This window comes from Canis aureus, chromosome 14 (genome assembly GCF_053574225.1).
Source record: "Canis aureus isolate CA01 chromosome 14, VMU_Caureus_v.1.0, whole genome shotgun sequence".
Taxonomy (NCBI): domain Eukaryota; kingdom Metazoa; phylum Chordata; class Mammalia; order Carnivora; family Canidae; genus Canis; species Canis aureus.
Window position 1 is genome coordinate 63,841,567 of NC_135624.1, and position 25,576 is coordinate 63,867,142.

General features: G+C 42.3%; 1 protein-coding gene across 1 annotated transcript in view; it reads left to right on the forward strand.

The window, feature by feature from the left end:
- Positions 1-1,000: 1,000 nt before the first annotated feature.
- The window catches only part of SLC4A4 (solute carrier family 4 member 4), a 343,869-nt gene continuing 319,293 nt past the window's right edge, over positions 1,001-25,576 (forward strand). Inside the window, exon 1 of the mRNA XM_077848312.1 lies at positions 1,001-1,102. The gene's annotated coding sequence lies outside the window, so the exon portion shown is untranslated. The remainder of the gene's footprint in view (positions 1,103-25,576) is intronic.

Genomic DNA, 25,576 nt, shown 5'->3' on the forward strand with positions numbered 1-25,576 from the left:
GGTGCTAATGGGGCTGGGTCACTGATCCATCATCGGGATTGTCTGCTTAGCAAAGGGTGCTCCAGCCTCGGTAATCAGGCTTAGGAGCAGAGTAGACACAAAGCCCCCCTTGGACGGCTCGAGGGGTCGTGCGGGTGCCCGGGAGCCCGAGGACGGCGGACGGGCTGGGGGCCCCGGGGCAAGGCCGGGGTCGGGCTCCCCGCAGACCCGCGCGCGGAAGGTGACCCGCGGCCGTGCGCCGTGGCCCGTGCCCAGGTCCGCCGGGGAGCCTCGCCAGGGGCCTGGGCCGGGAGGGCGGGGGCGCGCGGTGCCTGGGGGGGCCTGGGGGGGCCTGGGGGGGCCTGGGGGGGCCGTCCCCGCGGGGCTGCGGTGCACCGGGCGGGGCGGGGGCGGGGCCCTGGGGGCGGGGGCGGGGCGCGGGGGCGGGGCGGGGCGGCCCCGGGCCCAGGCCCAGGCCCAGGCCCAGGCCCAGGCCCCTCCCCCCGGCGGGCCTCCCGGGCGCCTGACGCCGAGCCGAGCCGGGCCGGGCCGGGGCGGCGGGGCCGGGCGGCGCGCGCGAGGGCAGGGCCGGGGGCCGGCCGAGGCCACGCGCGGCTTTAAATATGGGTCGCGGGCCCGCTCGGCGCACAGCCTCCCGCGGCCGCCGGCCCCGACCCCGCCGCCCCGTCCCCGTCCCCGCTGGCTCCCGAGGGGCTCCCGAGGGCCGCCCGGCCGGCCCCGCCGCTGCAGCGCTGGTCCCTGGCGGGGGCAGCGGAGCCCCGGGGCTCCCCGCGCACAGGCCGGAGCTGCGGGGCGCAGAGTAGCGTGGACGCCGCCCCCCCCGCCCCCTCCCGCCCCCTCCCGCCCCGCGGCCGTCGGCAGCCGGTCCCGCTCGCTCCGAGGACCCTCCCGCCCCGGCGCGCGCAGACACCCGGCGGCAAAGTTGTGGCCCGCGCCCCGCTCGCCCCGCGCGCCCCGGCCCCGCGCCCCCCGCGCCCCCCGCGCCCCGCGCCCCCCGCGCCCCCCGCGCCCCGGCCCGCGCCTGCGAGCGCTCTGCGGGCGTCCACGCAGCCCAACACCCCGCCGTCAAACTGGAGGAGCGACGGAAGGCGGACCCCGGGAGGTGAGCGCCGGCCGGGCGGCGGGGGGGGCGGCCCCGAGGGCGCTCCGGGAGGCGGAGACGGGCCCGCGGCGGGCGGGCATCCCGGGCCGGGCGCCGCAGGGGAAGGGCCGCCGCCGGCCCCGGCGTGTGCAGCAGCCGCTGGGGGAGCCGCTGGGGGAGCCGCTGGGGCAGCCGCTGGGGCAGCCGCTGGGGGAGCCGCGCCGTGCAGCCCGCAGCGCCCGCAGGCGGCGTTGGCCCCGGCGCAGGGACACGCGTGGACGCGGGGCGGCCGGGCACCTGCCGCACGACGCCCGCAGGCCCGGGGGGGGGGGACGAGCCGGTGAGGCAGGCGCAGTCCCCGCAGGCGGCGCGCACAGTCGCTCGGGCTCGGGCGGGTTTGCAAGGGGGCGGCCGAGGTCAAGCCGGGGTTCCCTTGGCCCGCGGCGGCGGAGCTGTTCCCCGGGTACCCGCCGGGCGCCGAGCGCGTCGTGGCCAGGATAGGTGACTTCTGTCCTCCTAAGTGCACTGTGCCCAGCCTTTGCCAGCCCCTTGATAGCGCCCCCCCCCCACCCGCCCCGAGAAAGGCAGCAGTTGGGAACCACATCTGCAAACCGCAGCAAGCCCTGCAAGGGGAGAAAAAAGTTCCCTAAGAACAAAAGAACAACGACGACAACAGCAGAAAACAAACAAAACCCACAACAAACCCTGAACTTGACCTGAAAGATGGAGAGGAAGCCACTCCATCCCGGTTCAAGCACCGCAAAGCATCCCCCCCCCCCCCCCCCCAGCTCCTTGGGAGAGTTTTGCTTTCCATCCCTCCTCCCCTCTCTCGGCCCTACCTTCTCGGCAGGATCCCCCCCCCCCCCCCCAGCTCTTTTCAGCGTTGAGGATGAGGAGCATGAGGAGCTCTTACCCCTCTGCCCGGCCTCCTTCACCTCCTCTCCTGCTCCCCTTCAGTGTTGGAGGAAGTTGCTCCTGATGGGAAATAGCGAACTGAACGCTACTAACACACGTTGTCTTAAATCCGGGAGTAGCTCCTTTCCTGAGGGACACCGCATTTGTGCAGGATCCCCCCCCCCCCACTTTTTGTTTTTTCTTGCATCTGGGACTTGGACTTAAGCTATTTCCCGAATGAAAGTGTACATTGCCCATTAGGGTTTATCTTTTTATTTTTATTTTTTTTTCATTTTGATTTGAATAGCTTTTTCAGTGCGGTTAAACCGGTAATCAGTAGCGTCTTAAAACCAACCTAATGTCTTTGGGAAGGTATCTAAGAGCTCTGCTTCCATCCGTCACATTAGCATTTAAATAATTCTCATCATCCTAGCACTTAGATCGAGGTTATTAGCACAACTTCATTCAGAGCAAGCGCGTCTGCTTATTTTCCTGTACTTTTAATAACAGGAAAAAACTTTTACTTTCATTTTAAAGTTAAATATAGGGATAGGAATCTGTTCTCTTTCTATGAAATCGGGAAATGGAATTGTTTTGACTTCATCTCAGAGTCTCTGGGAAGATGACACAAGGACTCCCACATGCAGGAGCAGAAAGAGGAGAGTAGTCCTCTTCAGAGCTGGGGAGGGAGGCATGGGGCATCCTTAAGACTGGGAGTGGGAGGGATAAGATGGGATATTTGGATAGTTCCAGGCCTGTCTGCCTTTGAGGAAAAAGGAAACTAAGCAGCCCCTCTCCCCCAGAGTGTTTTCACAATGAGGTGTTTAGTGTCATTTAATGTGTTGAGGTTATCTGGAGACTTAGGAACTAACAGGTAAGGCACCTCAGCCGACGAGATGGATGGGATGTGCTCTGTTTGTAATGATGTATCTTTCAGTTTAGTTTCTCAGCAGAAAATCACTTTAAGTGTTTGTAGTGTTACCATTTTAATCTTTTAAAGGGTTAGGATAAATTTGGAGTTGACAGTAATGTGTGAAAAGAATACAGGCAATCATTTAGAGAGAAAAAAAAAAAAAACATGTGATAGAACTCGGGTGCCCTTTGGGACAACTTCCAGTGTGGTCTGATGGTGATTTCATTTTTCACAGAGCCCTGGCAAGTGCAATTTTGAGGTTCTGATAACAAAAACGACAGCCTGGCCGTAGCTTGCATCGTAAAGAAAAACCCAACACTTAAGGAAAGGAAATGCACGTTAGAGGGTGACTCGTGCAGATGATCAGGTCTCTGCTTGCCTCTGAGGGCGCTGCAGTCCGCGAGGATGCGGGATGCTCGGGTTGAGGGTTGAGGGAGGGCGCCCTGGGGGAGCTCCCTGCTCCTCTCGGGAGGTGCGGCCGCGGACCTCATCTGCCCCGGCCTTGGAGGTTTCTTGTGTTCCACTCGTAACAGCAGGCGTACGGTTTATGGTCAGGGCTGATAGCAAGATTGGGAGTGGGGAGAAAGAACTGAGAAGAGAATCTAATGACGGTGAAAGTTTCACTGTACTTCTTCCTTGATTGCTAAGTGGAAAGAACCAGGGTACATGATCTGATGCGACAAAGCGAAGCTCTAAGCAGAACACGTGTCTCAGTTCTTACTGCCGGTGCAGTTTCTGGGGCCAACCTCTGATTTATGAGACGTATGCCTTTTGGGGGAGTCATTTAGCAAAATGGAGAGTGTACAAACATCCAGGAAGTTAGCAAGACTTTAACAATTGAGGTCTTGCTATCTTCAGGATTTTTTTTTTTTTTCCGTAATGCCGGAAATTTAAGGGATGGGAAAATAACTTCTCTTTCATATAAGGTCAGGGGTAAGTTGTATTCCAAATATATTTTGCCTTTCTCCTGATTGCTCTACATTGATATGTTTGAGTCACAGAGTAGAAAATATGCTTACCGTCCCTCTAACATAAAGATGATATTTTATATGCCTGTGGTGCATGCCTTAGAAATTTTTCCAGCAGTGGAGATGGATTTTCCTAACCTACCCTTTTACTCATTTTGTTTGTATGATGTGTACACACACACACACACACACACAAATGTGCACATACACACACATACTACTCTTGTAGAGATGACTGATTTTATTTTACCTAAAGCCGTATTTATGACTGTCATAATGATTTTGTGACAATGACTTTGTTACATTTCTCTAGTCTCGGCAGTACAATGGCATGTCAAACAAGGCATCAAAAGGATGGGCAGCTCTAAATGGTGATGGATTTATTTACCTGGTGTGGCAAAGAAGAGAGAAAGTTTTGCTTTTCCAGACTTTTCATGATGTTCATAATCTTATTCCTTATTGATCTTACTTGCTTTTGAATTAAGTTTTATATTCAAAAAAGATGATTGTATGTAGAAATAGGCATGGTGACTCCATATACATCTGCAGTTGTTTTCATAAGCCAAAATCTCATCTTGTTCTTCTTCCCTGCAAATTAAGTATATGTAAAGGATTGTTATACTCGTTGAAAAAAGGAGGAAACTAGGCACAGAGAAGTTTGTATTTCTTTTTCTTTCTTTCTTTCTTTCTTTCTTTCTTTCTTTCTTTCTTTCTTTCTTTCTTTCTTTTTTTCTTTCTTTTCCTCCCCCCCTTTCTCTCTCTCTCTCTCTCTCTCTCCCTCTCTCTCTCTGTCTTTTAGTATGATTTCTTAAACTAAAAGAAAAATTATTGGTGGAGGTGGGGAATGAACCTTTTTGAACTAATGATACCTATGTATTGAATGAGTGTCATCAAATGAATGAATGTTACTTTAGTCATAGCTGAAGATACTAAAGCAGAGAAATGTTTTTCTTGGTTTGAAGGGATGGTTCTGGTTCCTTGTTAAATGATTCTGCTCTGCAGCAGTGCCCATGTGCCTCAACTTTATTTCTTGTCCATTGGTGCCAGGGGGCATTTCATTAGTGAAGAATGTTCTGTTTGTGTGGAGCATTTTTAGTTCCAGTTTTTAAGAGTTAACTTTTGTTTTTCATGGAGAGTAACACAAAAAGGAGTTATGTGCAATTAGGATGTTAAAAGAAATAAATAACCACCAACAGATATTTTGGGATTATTGTGTAGAAAAAGGCTTATCCTCAGTTTAACTTGAATTTTTGTCTTAGAATGCTTAAGACAGTTTTATTTATTTATTTATTTATTTATTTATTTATTTATTTGCTTAAGACAGTTTTAAACAAAACTTGTAGTGGTATACTTTTGGGGGAGTTTAAAAATCAAAATTAATAAAAATACATAATGAGAAAGGAATATATTGTCTTTTAGAACTGACGGAATGTTCTCTGAGTAATACAACTAGAAAAGTTCTTCATGATGTCTTGTATAAGAAGTCATGGTTTCTTTTATTCTTTTTGGAAGTGTATTCATTGATAGATCACGTCCTTTATATTATTTGCAAATAAGTAAACTTGTGGGATCTGGCCTTTTGCCTTAGTTAGTTCCAGCTTTGGCCTGGAGACTAGTATTCAAGATAGGATCTGGTAACAACTTCATCTATTTGGAACCCCTATATTTGGCATATTCTTCAGAAAAAAAAAAAGCCTCTCAGCAGGCAAAATAAAGGGTTACAGAAAGACATACATTGAAGAGGATTCACTTTACTCATAGGAGATCCCTCTTATTTTACTCTTAATTCACAGACAGTTCTAACATGACTGGTTATAGCATTTCTAATCCCACAGCAAACACTGAATTACACAGGAAAAGACAGGACTGGTCTGATTTTGGCAGCTATGTGGCTAACGTTGAAAAGTGCCGGGGGGGAAAAAGTGCCAGGGGTAGTAAAGGAAGAGTTAGACCAAGTACTAAAAGCAGATGTAAGAATTCTAGCAAACACAGTGGTAAGGACTATATTAGGTGTTTCCAAATAGGTCACTTTATACTCTCTTCTCCCTCCCTCCCTATATTTTTCTTCCTTTCTTTTTGCTCTCCTACCTGCCCCCGCTTCCTATCTTATCTAGGTATCTATGTATATATGTATCTATCTATCTGATGTTTTGCATTCCAGCTATATCACCTATTAATTGTGTAATCTTGAGTAAATCAAAGTACTGCTCTTTTTTTAAAAAAATATTTTATTTATTTGACAGTGCATGCACAAGCAGGAGTGGGAGAGGCAGAGAGAGAGGGAGAAGCAGGTTCTTCACAGAGCAGGGAGCCAGCCCCATGTGGGGCTCCATTCCAGGACTATGGGATCATGACCTGAGTTGAAGGTAGATGCTTAGCTGACTTGAGATATAAAATGTGTAGAGAAAGTGTGCATGTCATTGAGATATAAGCGAGTGGTTTGGTGATTTATCTAAATAAATACACTAAGGCCAAGATATAGACCATTGTCAGCAACTGGAAGTCCCCTATCTCTCCCGCAAGTCATTATTTCCACAAAGATAACTTCTCTCCTGGCTTCTGAGACTATAGGCTATTTTTATCTATTATTGAACTTTCTTTTCTTTTTTTTTCAAAGATTTTGTTTATTCATAGAGACACAGAGAGAGAGAGACAGAGACAGAGACAGAGACACAGGCAGAGAGAGAAGCAGGCTCCATACAGGAAGCCTGACCTGGGATTCGATCCTAGGTCTCCAGGATCACACCCCAGGCTGCAGGCGGCGCTAAACCGCTGGGCCACTGGGTTTGCCCTGAACTTTCTACCAGAATATATGTTGTGTATCCTTGTATCTGGCTTCTTTTGCTCAGCACTGTGTTTGTGAGATTCATTAATGTTTTGTGTGTAGCAGCACTTTATTGTTATTGTTCTGCAGTATTCTGCTTTATGAGAATGCCACACTTTAGTTAGGATTTTGGTCTTGATGGGTATTTGGCTAGTTTCTCATTTTTGGCTATAATCAATAGTGCTGTTATGAACATTATTACATGTCTTTTGGTAATCATGTGGGGATACTAGATAGTGCCTTCTTTCAAAAGTGGTACCGATTCATACTCCTACTTGCATCTTATAAGTGTTTTGGCTTTTCCACATCCTTACAAACCACTGGTATTATCTTTTTTATTTTAATCATTTAGGTAGATGTATAGTTGTATCCCATTTGTGGTTTCAATTTGCATTTCCCCAGGTATCTTTTGTTCCTTTTCATATGTTTATTGGCCACAGTCTTCTGTGAAGTACTCGTCGTTCAGGTTTTTTGCTCATGAATTTTTTGTCCAGTATGTTATCCCAAGTAAGAAAGATTTTAGTATCTGGGAAGTAAACTTTTTTTTTAATTTGTTTAAAAAACTCCGATAACCATGCACACTTATTCACTGGTGTTTCCATATAATAAGTAAGATAATGGGTGAAGTTATTAAGAACACTTTGAACTTGTAAACATCACAGACTGGATCTGTGAAACCCTGTCCTTAAAAAAAAAAGCACCAACTTTAACACGACACTCACAAACATGCAGAACTTGTCTTCAGGGCTTAACATAAAAGTAAAGAATTTTGCAATTTAGAATTGCCCAGTGACCAAGAGAGATATGCATTTGGAAGATACGGGTTAAAGACCCAGCTCTCTTACTTGCTGGTTATTTGATTTGGGGAGTTAAAAAAAAAATCATCTTTCTTTCTGTTTTCATTATTAAGCCGATTGTAAAACCTAGCTCACAGAGGTGTTAGGAAGGAGGAAGGGAGTGATTGTTATGCAACCTTGTTCAGAATTGTAAATGACTATACATATGTTAGTTATTATTGTTGTTGTTGTGTTCTACAACATTCCTTATTCTTGCATTGAATTGTGCCAGCACTGAGAACGGTTCCTGACATATTAATAAATGGTTGTTGGCTGAATGAATGAACAACACTTAAGTGTCTTTTTTGAGCTGTTCCTCTGAGTGATCCAAACTCAGAAAACATTTTTTTCTCTTGGATTTTTACTTTTTATTGCTAAAGTTGAATTGGGAACAGAGTTTATTAAACATCAGCTTGAAAAATTGAGTCTAATAGCCAGCAGTTTGAGATCACCCGTTTCACTGCATCGCTCATATCAACTTTATGCCCCAAGTAACACACACAGGACCTGGAGAACCCTTGAAAATGATTACAGTGCTCTTCACCTCATGGGTGATCCCCGAAAGCTTACACATTGAATATTTTTAGCCTCTATAATTAGAATGCTGGCCAACGATTTCCAGATTTAAAATATTGTCATGGCGTCTCTAGTGCTGATACCTTGGAAACCATATTTCATGAAAAATTGAATGTTTAAGGATGAGTAATAGCTGCAAACTAGGGCTTGTAGAGAGCCTTTTCAGCTTAATATGGATAAGGCATTTCCCATATATGTTGATTATAATGTCAAAAGCAAACTTCTAGAGTAAACCTTATAAACATTTGTGTAAAGCAACAATTGAAAGGTCTGATTCTCCAGGACTGTTTGACTTTGACCTCGACTTTCTTTATGTGAAAAGGGGTTTAGGCCAAATATTTGTTTCTAAATTACATATAACTAAACTTTGTATGATTTTTGTTTTCGAGAGTTATAAGACAAATAATAGGAGGTATCCCCTTGCAAAATCAGGCCTGCCGCAGAAGGAACTTGGATTTTGATGTGGAAATCTAATTAATTTTTTTAACCCACAGACTGATTTTCCTTTCCTTTTATTTGATGGGTTTTGCTGTTGTTTTTCTTTTGAGAGCCAGTGGTGGTCTTGATTGATTGGCTTTTATCGTTTAAATATAACGGTTTTGCTGTCCTCAGAGTACTGAGTATATACCGTAGTACCTCAGAATAAAATAAGTCAGTCTGCATTTTTGAGGATGTTTACTTTTTAGGTAGCATCTCTCATATATGCTTAACCCAAATGTGGTTGCTTTCGCGTGCTTCAGCGGAACATGGAATCATCTGGTATAGTAGACAGCTTTTGTTTTCTGTTGCAGACAAAATGCTATGGAAAATTGAAATAAATACAAAGGGTAATTATGGTGAGCCTTGTTAAACTACTGTTTTAAAAACGGTGAATTTCAGAAAACATCCTCTGTTCTGGGTGCTTTCATTCCTGTGAGAAGTTAAAGTGGGTCGTTATAAAACAAAAGCATCCAGGCCTGTCTGGGGATTGCTGTGTTAAATGCTGGAAGCAAGGCTCCTCCCTTTGGTCTCTACTCGGCCCTGGAGACTTTCAAAAAACATTGGTGCTAGGATTGGATTGAGGGAAGAACAACTATTTAAGGAATAGGATCATGACAATAATACCTAGACCGTGGGCCTGGGATTAGCTCTTCCATCTCTCCCGCTCTTCAGCTTGGAAATGTTGCCTCAGTGGCCCTAGGACAATCTATAACGCCTTGAATACAAACCAGGTTTTCGTACCTGCTCCCTAGGATGATCGCGAATGAAGTTCTGAAGGGCACGAGCTGGTGAACCGCGTTTGCCGGGAGTGAGGACTCGGTGGGTTCCTCAGTCCACGAGAGGGTTGAGTGGACCTCGAGTGCTGATGCTGCCCTCGGGGAGCCTCCCTCGAGGCCTCAGGGTTCCATCTCTGCAGCTGCGGGGAGGCCTCCCAGGAGAGCCGCCTTCGTTCCTTTGACCTCCAGAGGCCGCGGAGGCCTTAGGAATGTGCGGTGAGAGCTCGCCCTGTCAGCAGAGGAGGGCCTCCTGGTAGGAGATGCCGAGGTCCTGAGCACAGTCGCCCTCGGAACACTGCTGCGCCTGAACATCAAGCAGAAGCACAGGGCTCACCCGCTTGCACTTTTTACAAGTTGAGCTCCTCCACCAGGGAAAAGAGAGAAGGCCCTGTCTTCAAAGATTTAGATAAATGGGATCAGATAATTTCCCCTGAAAAATACATTAAGAAACGGAACAAAACACTCATCTAGAGACATCAGAAGAAAATATGGTTCAGGCACTCACAGGTTTTTAGTGTGCAAACTTTAGGCCGTGCTCGCGGCTCTGCACGGCCCTTTCTATCACTGTGGTCCTACACTGCATGCTTCCTCGCTGTGGCATGTGTGGCGGAGCATCTTTGGTGGCTCCTGCAGTGGCTAGCATATTTTATAGAGAAAATCCTTATTTAGTGGAATGATAGTCACTTAAAAACTCTGGATAAATCCGAGATGCCCAGTCATTATACCCAGCTTCATTTGAACTCTATTTTGTCTAGAGGTATTTCTCCAGTGTAGTAACTCTGATTGCTGCTGTCTAGTCTCTCAAATATTTCCTGTGGAATTTGTCATAAAGTTTGAAATCCAGTACTTTGGGGATGTGTGTGTGAAACTTTGTTTTTAGGGTCTGTGATGTGTTATATAGTTCCTTGGAAAACTTAACTAACTTTTCTATATAGATAGAACTATATGTCATCTGTTCTCCGAATTGGACACAATTTTATTTACTATTTTTCTTGAGATTAAAAGTGAGTTGTTATTGGTGAGGATGTGGAGAAAGGGGAACCCTCTTGCACTCTTGGTAGGAATGCAAACTGGTGTAGCCACTCTGGACAACATGTGGAGATTCCTCAAAAAGTTAAAAATAGAACTATCCTGTGACACAGTACCCAAAGAATCCAAAAATACTGATTTAAAGGGATACATGCACCCCAGTATTTAAAGCAGCATTTTTTACAGTAGCCAAATTATGGGAATAGCCCAAATGCCTATTGACAGATGAATGGATAAAGAAGATGTGGTATAAATATATATACACACTGGAATATTACTCAGCCATCAAAAAGAATGAAATAAAACAAAACAAAACAAAAGAATGAAATCTTGCCATTTGCAATGACATGGATGGATGGAGCCAGAGACTATTATGCTAAGTGAAATAAGTCAGAGAAAGACAAATACCATATGATTTCACTCTTATGTGGAATTTAAGAAACAAAACAAATGAGTGAAAGGGGGAAAAAAAAAGAGAGAGGCAAACCTAGAAACCAAACTCTTAACTCTAGAGAACAAACTGATGGTCACCAGTGGGAAGTGGGTGAGTGGATGGGTGAAATATGTGATGGGGTTTAAGGAGTGCACTTATGATGAGCACCAGGTCTCCTATGGAGGTGTTGAGTCACTATATTGTACACCGGAAACTAATATTACACTGTATGTTAACTAACTGGAATTTAAATAAAAATTAAATAAGAGTGAGTTGCTAGTCCTTATTTTTTTAAATTTTGAAATAATTACAGGCTCACAGAAAGCTGCAAAACTGTAGTACAGTTTTCACACAGCCTTCCCCCAACTTTCCCCAATGAGTATTGCTTTTAAGGTTTTAAAAAGACATTTACCTAAAAAGATTTATGAGGAGTTGCGATTTTTATGCCTTCTCTGAATAATATATAGTAAGAAAAAAAAAAAAGACTATGTAGTAGGTATTGTAAAAAATCCAGAATTAGACACATCTGGTGTTTTCTGGGTTACAGTTAGAAAGATGCTCCTGTGGTAGACAAGGGAGAAGAGTCATTTATTCGTTTATTCACTTCTGTGAATTATGTGTTTGCCTCATTTTTTAATGTTCATTGTATTTAACTGGGAAGTTTTGAGTCCAGATATTCTCAGAAAATCTCTAAAAGATATAAATGAGGGCTATAGAAATCTTTTATGGGATGCCTGGGTGTCTCAGTGGTTGAGCATCTGCCTTTGGCTTGGGTTGTAATCCCAGGGTCCTGGGATTGAGTCCCACATCGGGCTCCCTGTAGTGAGCCTGCTTCTCCCTCTGCCTACGTCTCTGCCTCTCTGTCTATGTCTCTCATTGATAAGTAAATAAATCTTAAAAAAAAGAAAAGAAATCTTTTATGGTACTCTTATTAGGATACCATGATAATAACTGGATTTTATGTAAAAGTGAGAGGATATCATTGTACTAGCTATCTCTATGTTAGGTGTATCCCTTATACTATACATGCCTTACAATGTATGCAAATGCACAACAAATTGAGACATTTTAGAAGAGATGTTTTATTTATTATATATACATTATAATATTTCCAGTGAAATGTCAATATGTTTCACTGTTCTTTACATTGATAAATATTACATTTGAATACATTTTTAAGTTCAGTTATCACATCTTCATAGGTATCTTCTAATGCTGTAAGTTTATGTTCATCCATGTGTCTGAACCTTATGCTGTATTACCTAGAATGTTCCCTCAGAGGTAGGTCTTACACCTTGAGACAGACATACCTGCAAAGGTCTAGAGAAATGCACTGCATATCATGGGAATACAGGCTCTCCCAGAGGACAGACAGAAGTTGGTCTGAATGCTTATAATCTTCAGTAGTGAGGTCTGAAAGGAGCTCTCACAGCCTAATGTTATGAACACTGTACTCCAAATCCAAGAACATCAGAAGTAGGAGGACCATTTACAACTCTAAGAAATAAGTTTAGCATGAATCAGTTTAAATTTATGTCATGGGTAATGACTGTGAACAGTGTTTCACTCCACAAGAAAATGGCTTCTTCAAGAGGAGAAGGTCCAGAAGAAATCTTTGGGTAGATTAAGTATTCATAAAATGATAAAGGGAATATGGATGGTATTCTCTCCTTATCCAGGCTTTCTCACATAACTTTGCTTATGTCACTTACCATTTTGTAGAATAATTTCTTGTTCTTTGATATCGCTCAATGTTGGCCTCTAGTATTGACTAGTTTGACTTCATGCAATGTTGCCTATAAAGTTTACCTGCCTCAGCTATCTTATTTCTAGACCTTGACCAGAAGGCACTAGTATAAGTGCATTCTTACACATGAGGGTAAAAAGTGATCAGATAACTTAGACCTCCTTGTAAAATTTCCCTGAATCTAGACCACACCTTGCTGCTGATAAAATGAAATTGGATGTTATTTCTGAATGGAAACCAGCACCTTTGGGATAGTTCCACTAATCTGAAATAGTTTGCTTTTTCTTTTTTTTTTTTTTTTTTAAACTTTTTATTTATTTATTTATTTATGATAGTCACACACAGAGAGAGAGAGAGAGAGGCAGAGACACAGGCTCCATGCACCGGGAGCCCGATGTGGGATTCGATCCCAGGTCTCCAGGATCGCGCCCTGGGCCAAAGGCAGGCGCCAAACCGCTGCGCCACCCAGGGATCCCTAGTTTGCTTTTTCAATTAAGTGAAATATATTTTATTTTGTGCAGGTTTAAAAATCATTGTGTTAGGATCCCTGGGTGGCTCAGCGGTTCGGCTCCTGCCTTCGGCCCAGGGCGTGATCCTGGAGTCCCGGGATTGAGTCCCACATCGGGTTCCCTGCACGGAGCCTGGTTCTTCTTCTGCCTGTGTCTCTCTCTCTCTCTCTCTCTCTCTGTGTCTCTCATGAATAAATAAATAAAATCTTAAAAAAAAATCATTGTGTTGGATAGCTTTCTTAGGTGTAATATTATACTCATAAATTTAAAAAAAAATTATTTATTCATTCATAAGAGACATGGAGAGAGGCAGAGACACAAGCAGAGGGAGAAGCTCCCTGTAGGGAACCTGATGTGGAACTCCATCCCAGGACACCGGGATCATGCCGTGAGCTGAAGGCAGACGCTCAACCACTGAGCCACCCAGGTGTCCCTATACTCATAAATTAAATAGAATTTGGAAAGTCCAATGCCATATATTTCTGTTTGACCCACAGCTTTTACTTCTGTTATAGAAGGACTCTGGTATTAATGGGCTTGAATAACACAGTGTCTTTTATATAAAAACCCAGAGCAGCAGAAAACAACAACAACAAAACAGGCTAGAGCATGTGGCCCAGTCTTCAAGCAGGTTGCTGCTTGAGTTAGTAGCTGGTGGAATAATGTCTTAGTTCTGTAAAGACAGTGAGGGATCCATTTCTAAGTTAGGTGTCCATATACAGGGCCTATAGAACTCTGATGACTTGGGAACTGTGAGGGGATGGTGTTAATGCTTGAAGTGTGGGCAGTAGGTACCATGAGTTTCAGAGTCTGTAGAATCAAAGAAGAGGAAATAATATTATAAGGAGGCTGTTTCCAGGAAATTGTGAATCTGTCTGCTTAAATTGCAAGAGTGGTCTATTTTTTTTTTAAGATTTTATTTATTTATTCATGAGAGACACAGAGAGAGGCAGAGACACAGACAGGGGGGAAAAGCAGGCTCCATGCAGGGAGCCTGGTGTGGGACTCGATCCCAGGACCCCAGGATCACGCCCTGAGCCAAAGGAAGACATTCAACCACTAAGCCACCCAAGTGTCCCACGGAGTGGTGTATTTATCTACTGTAATTAGAGCGTATTTAATTGAATTTTGCCATAATTGAAGCTTACTCAATTAAGTATCCAGACTAAAATTGTCTTAAAATATGTTTCTGATGTACATCATTCCAAAATAAATTGCACTTTCTTCTTTCTTAACAAGATATTGAATATACTTTCCCCTTTGGCTCATCTCTCTTGGTCATCATTATGCAGTTCCACAAAGCTCTCAGGGCTTGAGATGTGTGAAGCTGTTGCTCCTACACCAGGTGTTCCTGTATTTTTGTGCCTTATCCATTGTTTCACTTATGTTTTATGTTGTGAAGAGGGTGTCTTAGCTGTTCCTAAACAGGCCTGAGGGGCTCCCTCTTCTCTACATGATGGGCAGTGATCCCAGGTATCTATTTTCATGAGTTGAACATGAGGAAATGTGAGGCTGGCCCAGAGGTGGGCGAGAGGGAGAGTGAGAAGAATTACGCTGGCTGCTCCCTTTGGTCCCCTAGAGAGGAGGCCTTAGTTCTCCTGGGAGAGAGGCTGTAAGACAAGGCTGAGGTAGTGGGAGAGGTGGGCTCTGAGAGCTGACGTGCCCACGCGGGCGACCGGGCCGGTGTCTTGGTGAGGTTCTCCGGGGAGCGTGTTGCGGCGTGACCGCGGGCCAGGTGGCTCCCTGGGCCCAAGACCGTTGCCCGAGCAAGACAGCGCCAGGTGGCGGCTGGATGGATCCTGACCCTGGCCCTGGCCCTGACCTTGGCTGTCGCCCTGGCCCTGAACCCTGGCCCTGGCCCTGGCCCTGGCCCAGGCCCTGACCCTGACCCTGATCCTGCCCCTGGCCCTGGCCCTGGCCCTGACCTTGGCTGTCGCCCTGGCCCTGAACCCTGGCCCTGGCCCTGGCCCTGGCCCAGGCCCTGACCCTGACCCTGATCCTGCCCCTGGCCCTGGCCCTGGCCCTGCCCCCGCCCCTGCCCCCGGCCGGGAAGCACCTGCGTCCCGAAGGGAAGATGTAGGCCGTGCACCTGACACCTGCCGGCTCCGTGGCTCATGACTCAGGTGACTCCGCGCTTGCAGTTTTTCGTGAAACCCTCATTTTTCTCCTGGGGTTTCAGTAAGTGAATATATGTGAAATGCTTAGAAAAGTCTGTAGCACCTGGGAAGTATGCTTCAGGCGTTAGTTATTATGCTCATACCTAACTTCAAGGGCGCTACCTTTCCCTTATAATTCTTTTGATTCACAACGAGTTTGACGGTGAATGCTCTCATTATTAATTTTTTTTCTCTAATTTTCTTTGCAAGAGAAAACATCTGACAATATCTTAGTAAGAAATAATTTGAGGTACCATTTTTTTTAGTAGTATTTGCATTTTTAGTTTTTTACCAGAAGAAAGATGCCAAAAGGACTAATCACTGATGTTGAAATTTGAAGGATTTGGACATGTGGTGAATGAAATTTTTAGGTGGGTATGTATGTGAGTTCTTAGCCTCCTTCAAAGTATCTTACATAAGGATCTTCTAAATTTACAGGGAGTGACCTCTCTGCTGAGTTGACTGGAGGAATCATTCAGTAAAAGCATTTCATGACCAGGTGATAATGTCCATCTGAGAAGGTCCTTGGAGTCTTTCTTTCACTCCAGTTCTAGAGCTGAGTGTTGCAACATACAATCAAAATACAACATTGCCCCTTAATTAAATTCCTTCATTTCTTAAAAATTTCAGAATCATTTTTTTTCACTATTTCAGCATATAAATTAATAAATATAGGGCAGATCACCTGGAGTGTTTTAGAAATTTGGTTTAGATTCAAAGTAATGTTCTCATGGAGGCTCAGTCCCTGCCAATTCATTTCTTACTCACTTGGGGACATGTCTAATTCCTTTGGACAGCTTTTATCTCCTTCATATTCACATGCATGGAAAACATTTAATTTGAAATGACTCCCTACCCCCATATGGCAATTGTATCATATTTTTCATTTTTAAGGAACTATCCGATAGTCCTGTTAACATTAAAGCAGACATAGTTAATATGTATGCCCCCAAATAGTTCTTTAAAATGTAAAATGTGGGCAGCCCTGGTGGCTCAGCGGTTTAGTGCTGCCTTCAGCCCAGGGCGTGATCCTGGAGACCCGGGATCGAGTCCCTCCATGGAACCTGCTTCTCCCTCTGCCTGTGTCTCTGCCTCTCTTTCTCTCTCTTTCTGTGTCTCTCATGAATGAATAAATAAAATCTTAAAAATAAATGTAAAATGTTCCTGTTCCTTCTGTTTGTACCAGTAGCCCATTGTTGGCACATCCTAATAAAGTCAGGAGAGCAGAGAAGGAAATACTATGACACCTCCTTTGAAAGAATTTTTTTTTTTTTTTGAAAGAATTTTCTTAAAAGAGTCTTTTCTGGATCCATTTTCCTCTTTAGGTTTAGATTGCTTATAGATGTTCCCTTCCTTCAAAGTAAGGGAGATCTTTAATGGAAAACCGTTATCTTTTTTTAAGAATAAAAAATTTATCTGCATATTTATTATATAATGATCCGTAGAAGATGAAGATTATATCATATATATATGGTAAATATCAACCTGAATCAATGAGAAGATTTCTTCATTTTTTTAAAAATATTTTTATTTATTATTCTTGAGAGACAGAGACACAGGCAGAGGGAGAAGCAGGCTCCATGCAGGGAGCCTGACACAGGACTCGATCCTGGGTCTCCAGGGTCACGCCCTGGGCCGAAGGCAGCACTAAACCACTGAGCCACCTAGGGAATCCCCAATGAGAAAATTTCTTAGCTGTTTTGGCATTAACCTGTTCCGAGTAGAGCAGCCTATTGTGGGTTCTCTGCAGAATTCCATAGTTACATTTGTCATGTGAGCCAGGGGCCTGATTGAGATCATCCTGCTAAAACAACCAGCAGGCCCCCCCCCCCCCCCCGCCCTTATTGAGATTCAGAATGTTGAGCACATTAAGATTTCACTTCCACATTTTTTTTGGGGGGTGAGATCTTTGGAAGTTGAATATGGATAAAAGATTGAAGGTTGACTAATAGATGTGTAAAAGGTATTAATTTAAAGTGCTAAAAACCATCTTATAACAAAACCTTTCTAAAAGCAATGATGACTTTTAAAACTGTGCATTTTGAGATTAAAATACATAAACCCTCTTTTTAGAAAAATGTTATTGAGCTCCATCTAATGGGTAACAAGTCCCACATCCAAGAAGATTATGTCAGTACAGCTTTTAATTTTCAAAACCATGAAATTATGATTTTCTACATATGATCTTTCACTGTGGGGGGATATGAAGTAAAAAAATAATATTTGGGGCAAAATTATGTATTTCTTCCAAAATGGACAGCGGTATGAATGAGTTCTACTCTTGTGTATTTAATCCAAATTGACCACAGTTATTGTGTGATGGCTTTGCAGAGTGTAGCCTGCTAGTGACTTTCCATTTAAAAACCACTTAGTCACTTAATGCCTCTTTTTTTTTTTTGCGTGGATGCAGGTGGGTTTTTAAGTGGATTTTAGTTATACTTTGGTGAAAAAAAATCTCAATCTTGGGTCACTGTTTTGAGTTTTAAAGTGAAAAATATAGATAAGAATATATTATAGACGGGGAAAAATTGTCTAAGCAAATAATTTCTATTTTAATAGAATAAGAGGGGTGCCTGGGTGGCTCAGTCAGTTAAGTGTCTACCTTCAGCTCAGGTCATGATCCCAGGGTCCTGGGACTGAGCCCCATGTTGGGCTCCCTGCTCAGCAGGGAGTCTGCTTCTTCCTTTCCCTCTGCAGTTCCCACTGCTTGTGCGCACGCTCTCTCTCTCTCTCTCTGTCAAATAAATAAATAAATAAATTCATTCTTTAAAAAGTAAATAAAATAAGTTATTACTTTCATTTAGAGCATTAATCAAGGTTAATCAGTTCTTAGATTGTTTATCTAAATTTATACATGTAGTGTAATGCAGCTGTGGACACTTCAATAAATATGCTTTCTTAAATGATAACTAATACAGTAGAAGCACATTACACTAGATTTTAATTTCACAGTTTTACAAATGAAATCATTAGTAAATTCACTGTTTATTTTATTACTTAAATAAAAGGCAGAAGAGGAATGATACCTAATATGCATATCACTGTAAATTCTGGCAAAACAACATTATTAGAATTTATATTTCTCTGAAAATTAAGGACTAGTTTTTTACTCAGAGGACATTTAAAGGTTGACCAAAAGGAAGGAAAGTTCCATATGGGTGTTGGTTGTTTGGTCTAATGGTCTAAGTGAAATGGAAAAAGAAAGCATAATCTTATACTCAGTTTCCAACAGTAAACCTGGTGAGTTCACTTTAAGTGTGGTTTGCTGAAAATTGATGATGATTTTTAGCACTTAGCTTCTTATCTCCAAAGTACTTTCCAAATGTTGAATAATTAATTGCCACAGCCCCCATGTGGGGGTAGAATAGCCAGCATGTCTTTCTGTTTACCAGAAAACCATTAAGGCAGTCTGGAAATGTTGAGTTTTATTTTTAGAGGTTTCTGTGTTTTCCAAGGTGACCAGCGTTTTAAATACTGTCCTGGTTTCCAATCACAGGGTCATGGGAAAAATTACCAAGGATGTTGAATACTTGAAACCTTTCTCTTCCCGTTGTTTCCCTGCAGATTTTACCCTTCATCTCACTTCTGCATGTTCATCATTTGCAATATACTTTAAAAAATGGAATATTAAGTATTAGTAAGTTTACTCTCTGCAGTTTTATATGATCTCTTCTCACCTGATAAGTTGAGAATTTGGAAAGCCTGGTGGAAGGACAAATCTAAGTGGCAAAACAGTTGCATTCTGAAATAGGATTTAATAAATCAAAGGACTTACTCTTTCACACAGTAGTTTTTATAACTTCAACTTAATCTTGGAATCTGAGGAATAATCAATATAGACTATATTTGCTTGATAGTGTATTATAAACAGTTGAGCTATGTGACATTTATGGAGGACAAACTTACATTAAAAAATTGGATTAACAAGAAAGAATATGAGAGAGGCTTAGTTAGACAAAATAAGTTTAAAGTGGGTAATTGAATGCTGGAGTTAATAAATCCAGAAGAAGTTTAAGAAGAGAGAGGTCATGATCGAGGGTGTGACAAGAGCCTTGGGAAGGTAGGTGGGTAGAATTTATGAGATTGGTTCCGGTGGTGACTGTGGCCTACCAGATACCTACATTAGCTAGGTCAATTCCTGACTTGTTTCTGTTGCCAGCATCAGGATGTCTGCTGATTAGCTCTCTGGAGAGATGCAGGATGAAGTCACCCCAGCAGATGCAGAAGACTGTCCATCCCTCAGGTTCTCAGCCTTTGAAATAGAAAGAGCCAGTGCTTTTCTTTGAGATCCCTTAATCCCTTTGTGCCTTGAGAAACACCAGATAATAAAGAGAATGCCACGGTAATTATTTTTGATGAATGCTGAGTTTCTCTGCATATGATTAACGTCTTTAAAGGCAGAGTAAGGGGAATCCCTGGGTGGCTCAGCGGTTAAGCGCCTGCCTTTGGCCCAGGCCGTGATCCCGGGATCGAGTCCTGCGAGTCCTGCGTCGGGCTCCTGGCATGGAGCCTGCTTCTCCCTCTTCTTGTGTCTCTGCCCCTCTCTCTCTCTATGTCTATCATGAATAAATAAATAGATCTTAAAAAACAAGGCAGAGTAGAGTTTGATTCTTCTTGTTGTTTCAAGGAGATGAAGTCCTAGAAATCAGAAGTGTTGGTTCACACTTGCCTACTTAATGCAGGAGGGGTAAGTTCTTAATCTTCAGGTCTGGAGTCCACAGCAGGGCTCTATGGGGCTCATGAGCCCCCCAGGTATCGTATATAGAATTTGTGTGCATATATGTTTTTGGAGGAGTGCATCCAAAGTATTGATGATGTTGCTAAAGCTCTGACATGCACAAGACATTTAATGTTTAATATGGACTAGTGTCCTTTAAGAATGTTTACTTAGGGGATCCCTGGGTGGTGCAGCCATTTAGCGCCTGCCTTTGGCCCAGGGTGCGATCCTGGAGACCCGGGATCGAATCCCACGTCGGGCTCCCGGTGCATGGAGCCTGCTTCTCCCTCTGCCTATGTCTCTGCCTCTCTCTCTCTCTCTCTCTCTCTCTGTGTGACTATCATAAATAAATAAAAAATTAAAAAAAATTAAAAAAAAAAAGAATGTTTACTTAGACCCCTCCGAATAACAGAACAAAATATAATTTCCAGCTGTCTAGTTCACCAAAATCTGGATGGAAAGGAAGTGAGAGCCTATCAGCTCCAGGATATCACCTCTAAAAATCTAATGTTTTTGTATTATCAGAGACATCAGAAAATGCAATGATGCAATCAAAGCCAGTGAACATGGTTATTTAACTACAGTACATTAAATTTAGAAGGATAGCGATCAAGTCCACCTTATCTATAATCAGTCATGGGGCTTTCTTACTATCAGATCTGAAGAAGGTGTGCCCATAAGGATAAGGCATTTATATAATGTAGCTTACTTTCAGACATGAGATGTTTTAATAGCATTTTTGTGGGAAACTGCTCATTGAAATGTGATAGAACTTGTAGGGGAAGTAGAGGGAATTCTTTGCCTCTATATGGTTCCTTTTATAAGCAGTGTAGCTGTTTTCCTGAATATTTGTAGATTAATTAATTTTTTGTAAATAATATTACATTTATGTGAATTTTTTCAAGTAAGGCCTTGATTACAGCTCATTAGGGGAAACTTGATATTTAAAGAATACTGCAATGTAAGAGAATTGATAAATACTAGTACAAAATAAGACCAAAATATTAGGTTTTTTTTTTTAATGTGAATTCATGGTTGGTTTTTGGGGGACAGGGATTCAATAACCTCATTAAATTATGGCAACATTTCCACAATGGACATAATCAAAACCCAAAGAAGTTAAGTTGGGAATTTATCAAAATTTTAAAACTTTGCTATTAAAAAGACGCATTTAATAAAGTTAAAACTGCAGGCTTTAAAAAAATAATTACATAATCATAGATCCATTTTATTTTGAGGTTAAAATCCATTGTTCATCCGATTCTCAAAAGACCCATGGCCCCCCTAAAAGTTAAGAATCATTAGCTTATAATGCCAGAATCTTATATATGCTTATCTAAAAAGAAATCTTCTACAATTTTGAAGATTTTGCTCATCTTTAGAAATTTGAAGACAAGTCATTGATAAGGAGTAAAATGGCAAAACAAAATTGAGTTCAAAACTATTAAGGGCTGCTATGATGTGAATGTGTTCCCCTCAAATGCGTATGTTGAAATCTTAACCCTCAAAGGTGATATTAGTAGGTGGAGCCTTTGGGAAGTTTTTAGGTGAATGGGATCTGTGCCCTCTAAGAGATCCCACAGAGCTCCCTCAGGTCTGCCCTGTCACTATACGGTGAGAAGTCTGTGACTTGGAAGACGGCCCTCACCTGGCCATTCTGGCACCCTGTTCTCTAAGATTCCCACCATTCAGAACGCTGAGCAATGCATTTGTCTATAAGCTCCTTGTCTATGATACTCGGTTTCAGCGACCTAAAGGGACTAGGGCAAGGGTTAAAAGTTCTGGAGATCTATTGCACAACAATGTGAATTTATTTAATACTACTGAACAGTACACTTAAAAATGGTTAAGGTGGTAAATTTTATGTTATATGTTTTCTATCCCGATTAAAAAAAAAGTGTTTAGGGCTGAGTATGGTGCTTGATAAATATGTATTAGATTTGACATCTGTGGGACGCCTGGGTGCTGCAGCAGTTGAGCGTCTGCCTTTAGCTCAGGGCATGATCGGAGTCCTGGGATCGAGTCCTGCATGAGGGCCCCAGCAGGGAGCCTGCTTCTCCCTCTGCTCCTGTTGCTGCCTCTCTCTCTGTGTCTCTCATGAATAAATAAATAAAATATTTTAACAATTTTGACATCTGTATAAGAAGATAAGCAAGAAAGATCAAACCAGTAACAATTAACTGAGGGTCAGATATTGAATATATGGGTTGAAATCTATGGGTAATCCATAAATCTCATTATGACAGTAGTTGGAAGCATTTTACCTATTTTACCTATAGCACCTTCATTTTGATTAAAAAAAAGTAGGTTTCTTACTTTAGTGATGGGTTAGGGCTTCATTTCCTCTTACTGTGGTTATCTACTGGAGGCAAATCATGCAGTGGTTAAGTATTCAGGTCTGGCATCAGAGTGGATGGCCCTATTGCATTGCCATTTATGACTGTGGTCTTGGGAAAATCACTTGACACCCCCATGTCCCTCATCTATAAATTAAACAGAGCAGAATTACGGATCCCATAGGGTAGTTGTGGAAAATCAAATGCTCCAGTGTATATTGACAACAGTGTCTGTCTCATGGTAAGGACTTAATAATTGTTAGTTTATTACTACTTTTGGAGTGATGTCTGCCAATAAGTTAGGTAAGGTAGTACAGGCTGAAAGGACACAAAGAAGAAACAAAGTGTTGGCTGTATTCCAAACACTATAACTATCCCTTGAATAAATGAGAATTGACAGTTTATGTTACTGATACTAGTCTGAAGTCTCACGGAGATTTTTCATTTGATTTAATATGCCTAGACACATGGGTCTTCCAAATAAAATATTTCTAAGCTTATTAAATCAGAAATACAAAAATTAAAAAAATCTGTAATTTTTTTTAAAAGATTTTATTTATTCATTCATGAGAGACACACAGAGAGAGAGAGAGAGAGAGAGAGAGAGAGAGAGAGGCAGAGGCACAGGCAGAGGGAGAAGCAGGCTCCATGTAGGGAGCCCGATGTGGGACTCCATCCCCGGACTCCAGGATCATGCCCTGGGCCGAAGGCAGGCGCCAGACCCACTGAGCCACTCAGGGATTCCTGTAACCATGTTTGAAGATAAATTTATAGGATATGTTTCCATGTCCTTAAAGGAAATTAAATCTATAGGTACAAATCACTATTGATTTTAAATATGATCTCCCCTCATTAGGTGGGCATTTAGCTTTCTTTTGTGCACGCACACACATGCAGATGACTTTTAAACCTTGAAATCAGATCATCCCCCAGTGAATAAGCTTAATTTTCATCTTTCTGTAGTGGTAAAGGAAGGTCTGAAGTGGTAAAGGAAGGTGTAAGTGGGAAGGTGATGCAAACTTTGCTACTTCACATTTGCCTTCATGATTGACTTCTTGGCGGTTAAGATGACTTTGCATTTCTAAGAACTTCATGGAAGCTCTTTTTTTAATGTAGAAAAAGTTGATGCTTGAGTTCTGTTTTCTCTCTTTTCGTTTACATTTGAGTTTAAGAAAATTTCAAAGGCTTTCTTCCATTGAGAAATTAAAAATAATATGATATAACCAGGTTATTCTTATAGACATCCAGATATGTTTTTGGCTAGTCATATCTCCAGATTAAAAAAAGATTATTGGAAATAAAATCTAATATTGCACAGTTTATCACATCACATTAAAAGGACTGTATTGTATGTGGAAGCAAAAGTGGTTCCATCTTTTTTTGTACCAAAATCTCGTGATCTCATTTTATTTGTCACTTATGGTTTTCTTTACTCTTATGGTCCTTGCTTTCATTATCATCAGCTGGAGTCTTCTGTTTTAAATCACCTTCCTGTTTACGATTACCTGAAAAGCAAGGTAACCTAGTTGAGTTGGATTCTAGGATGCCTGGATCTGTTTCCCAGGTTGTTTGTATCATCTCTTGAGGATCCTGGGTGGAATTCAGATAAACCTCACGTAGATCTAGGGTAGTTGGGTGACCAAAAAGATGTGACCAAAAAGATGAATCATTTTTCAGCTTTTTTTCCCCTGGAGTTTTCAGACTTGAAAATGACTAGTAATTGGTTGGAATATTTTTATGACAAGTGAGTTTAGTAATATTGGTAACCTTCTGATCTTTAGAATGGTCCTATGCTCTTTATGCAATGCTAAAACTCTTCAGAAAGTCTGTGTTGGGGACGCCTGGGTGGCTTAGATAGTTAAGCGTCTGCCTTTAGCTCAGGTCATGATCCTAGGGTTCTGGGATCGAGTCCTGCATCGGGCTCTTGGATCAGCGGGGAGCCTGCTTCTCCCTCTGCCTGCCGCTCCCCATGCTGTCTATCTCTGACAAATGAATAAAAGCCTTAAAAAAAAAAAAAAGAGGGAAAGAAGGAAAGTCTGTGTTGAATATTTCCTGCTCTTGAGGTTTAGTCTGCATGATCAATATAAATATGGCCTAAGTGACTCTATATGACATGAGCACATATTTATTTTTCAGTGCTCGGTATAATATGCAAATTAGAAGGACCTACACTATATGTGCTATTGGACACAATATATTTTTACTTTTGAAATTTTTATTTAATAGGCATCTCTTGTTTTGAGCATTGTATTAGGATCTTGGTAGAAAGAAGAAGCATGGCCATGCCCCCTCTAATGCCTAACAGCCTATTGGGGGGAGATAATTCAGACACATTTAGAAAGCAGAATGCTACAACGATGCTGTAGAAACAGGTTCAAGAGCATGTAGGGTAATGAGGTACAGAGGCAATTTTTCTTTACCCCTCTTTTTTTCTTCTTTTGAATACAATGCTGAGATCACACAGCTTCACATAATAAAGATGCATCATAAAATATGGGTAGCAGTAAAATCTATGTAATACATTTTGGACACTCGAATGTCCAAATGCAGGATTATCTGTGAATGTGTCTTTCTACCTCCGTAGCCTGTAATCTCTTCAGTGAAGTGGTCATATCTTATTTTTTATATCTCTGCTCTTTGGTCTGCCATAGGGTAAGTCCTCAATAAAAGTTGCTCAAGTGGATGGACCTGGAGAGGTACAACTGCAGCAGTGAAGATGAAAAATAATAAACAGTATTGGATAATGAAAGTTCCAAAGAATTGTCTGAAAAATCTGAACAGACTTTATACCAAATGTATGACAAAGATAACTCACATTCAGAATGTTTTTCTTTGTAATTTATCTTGGGAACATTTATTCATTTGCAGATCCACGAGCTTTTTAGAGTGCTTTCAAACAAGATCTTTGTATGTCAAGGTGACTGCATCATATACTTTTCCCACAAAAACACCTTCACAAAACAGGCTTTCATAATTACCTTCCCTCTTTTTTTTTTTTTTTTTACTCCTACAGATTTTCAGCTTTGGCTGATGATTTAAAAAGGATTTATAGTTTATTTGCTTTTAACGATAAAAAGACATAGTGATTCTCCTGTGATTCTATACCATGGCAAATTTAGATCTGTCATTACATGCTTTATTTAAAATACAGTAGAGAAGTTTTTCTATACCACCTCTGAAACTCCACAGTTTGCAAAATGGTAACAGCAAAATGGTACATGATAGCTTATATCATTGCTAATTTTTTTTTTTTAAATCAGGGGGATAGACATTTTAGGCCTGTAACGCAAAATATTAACAT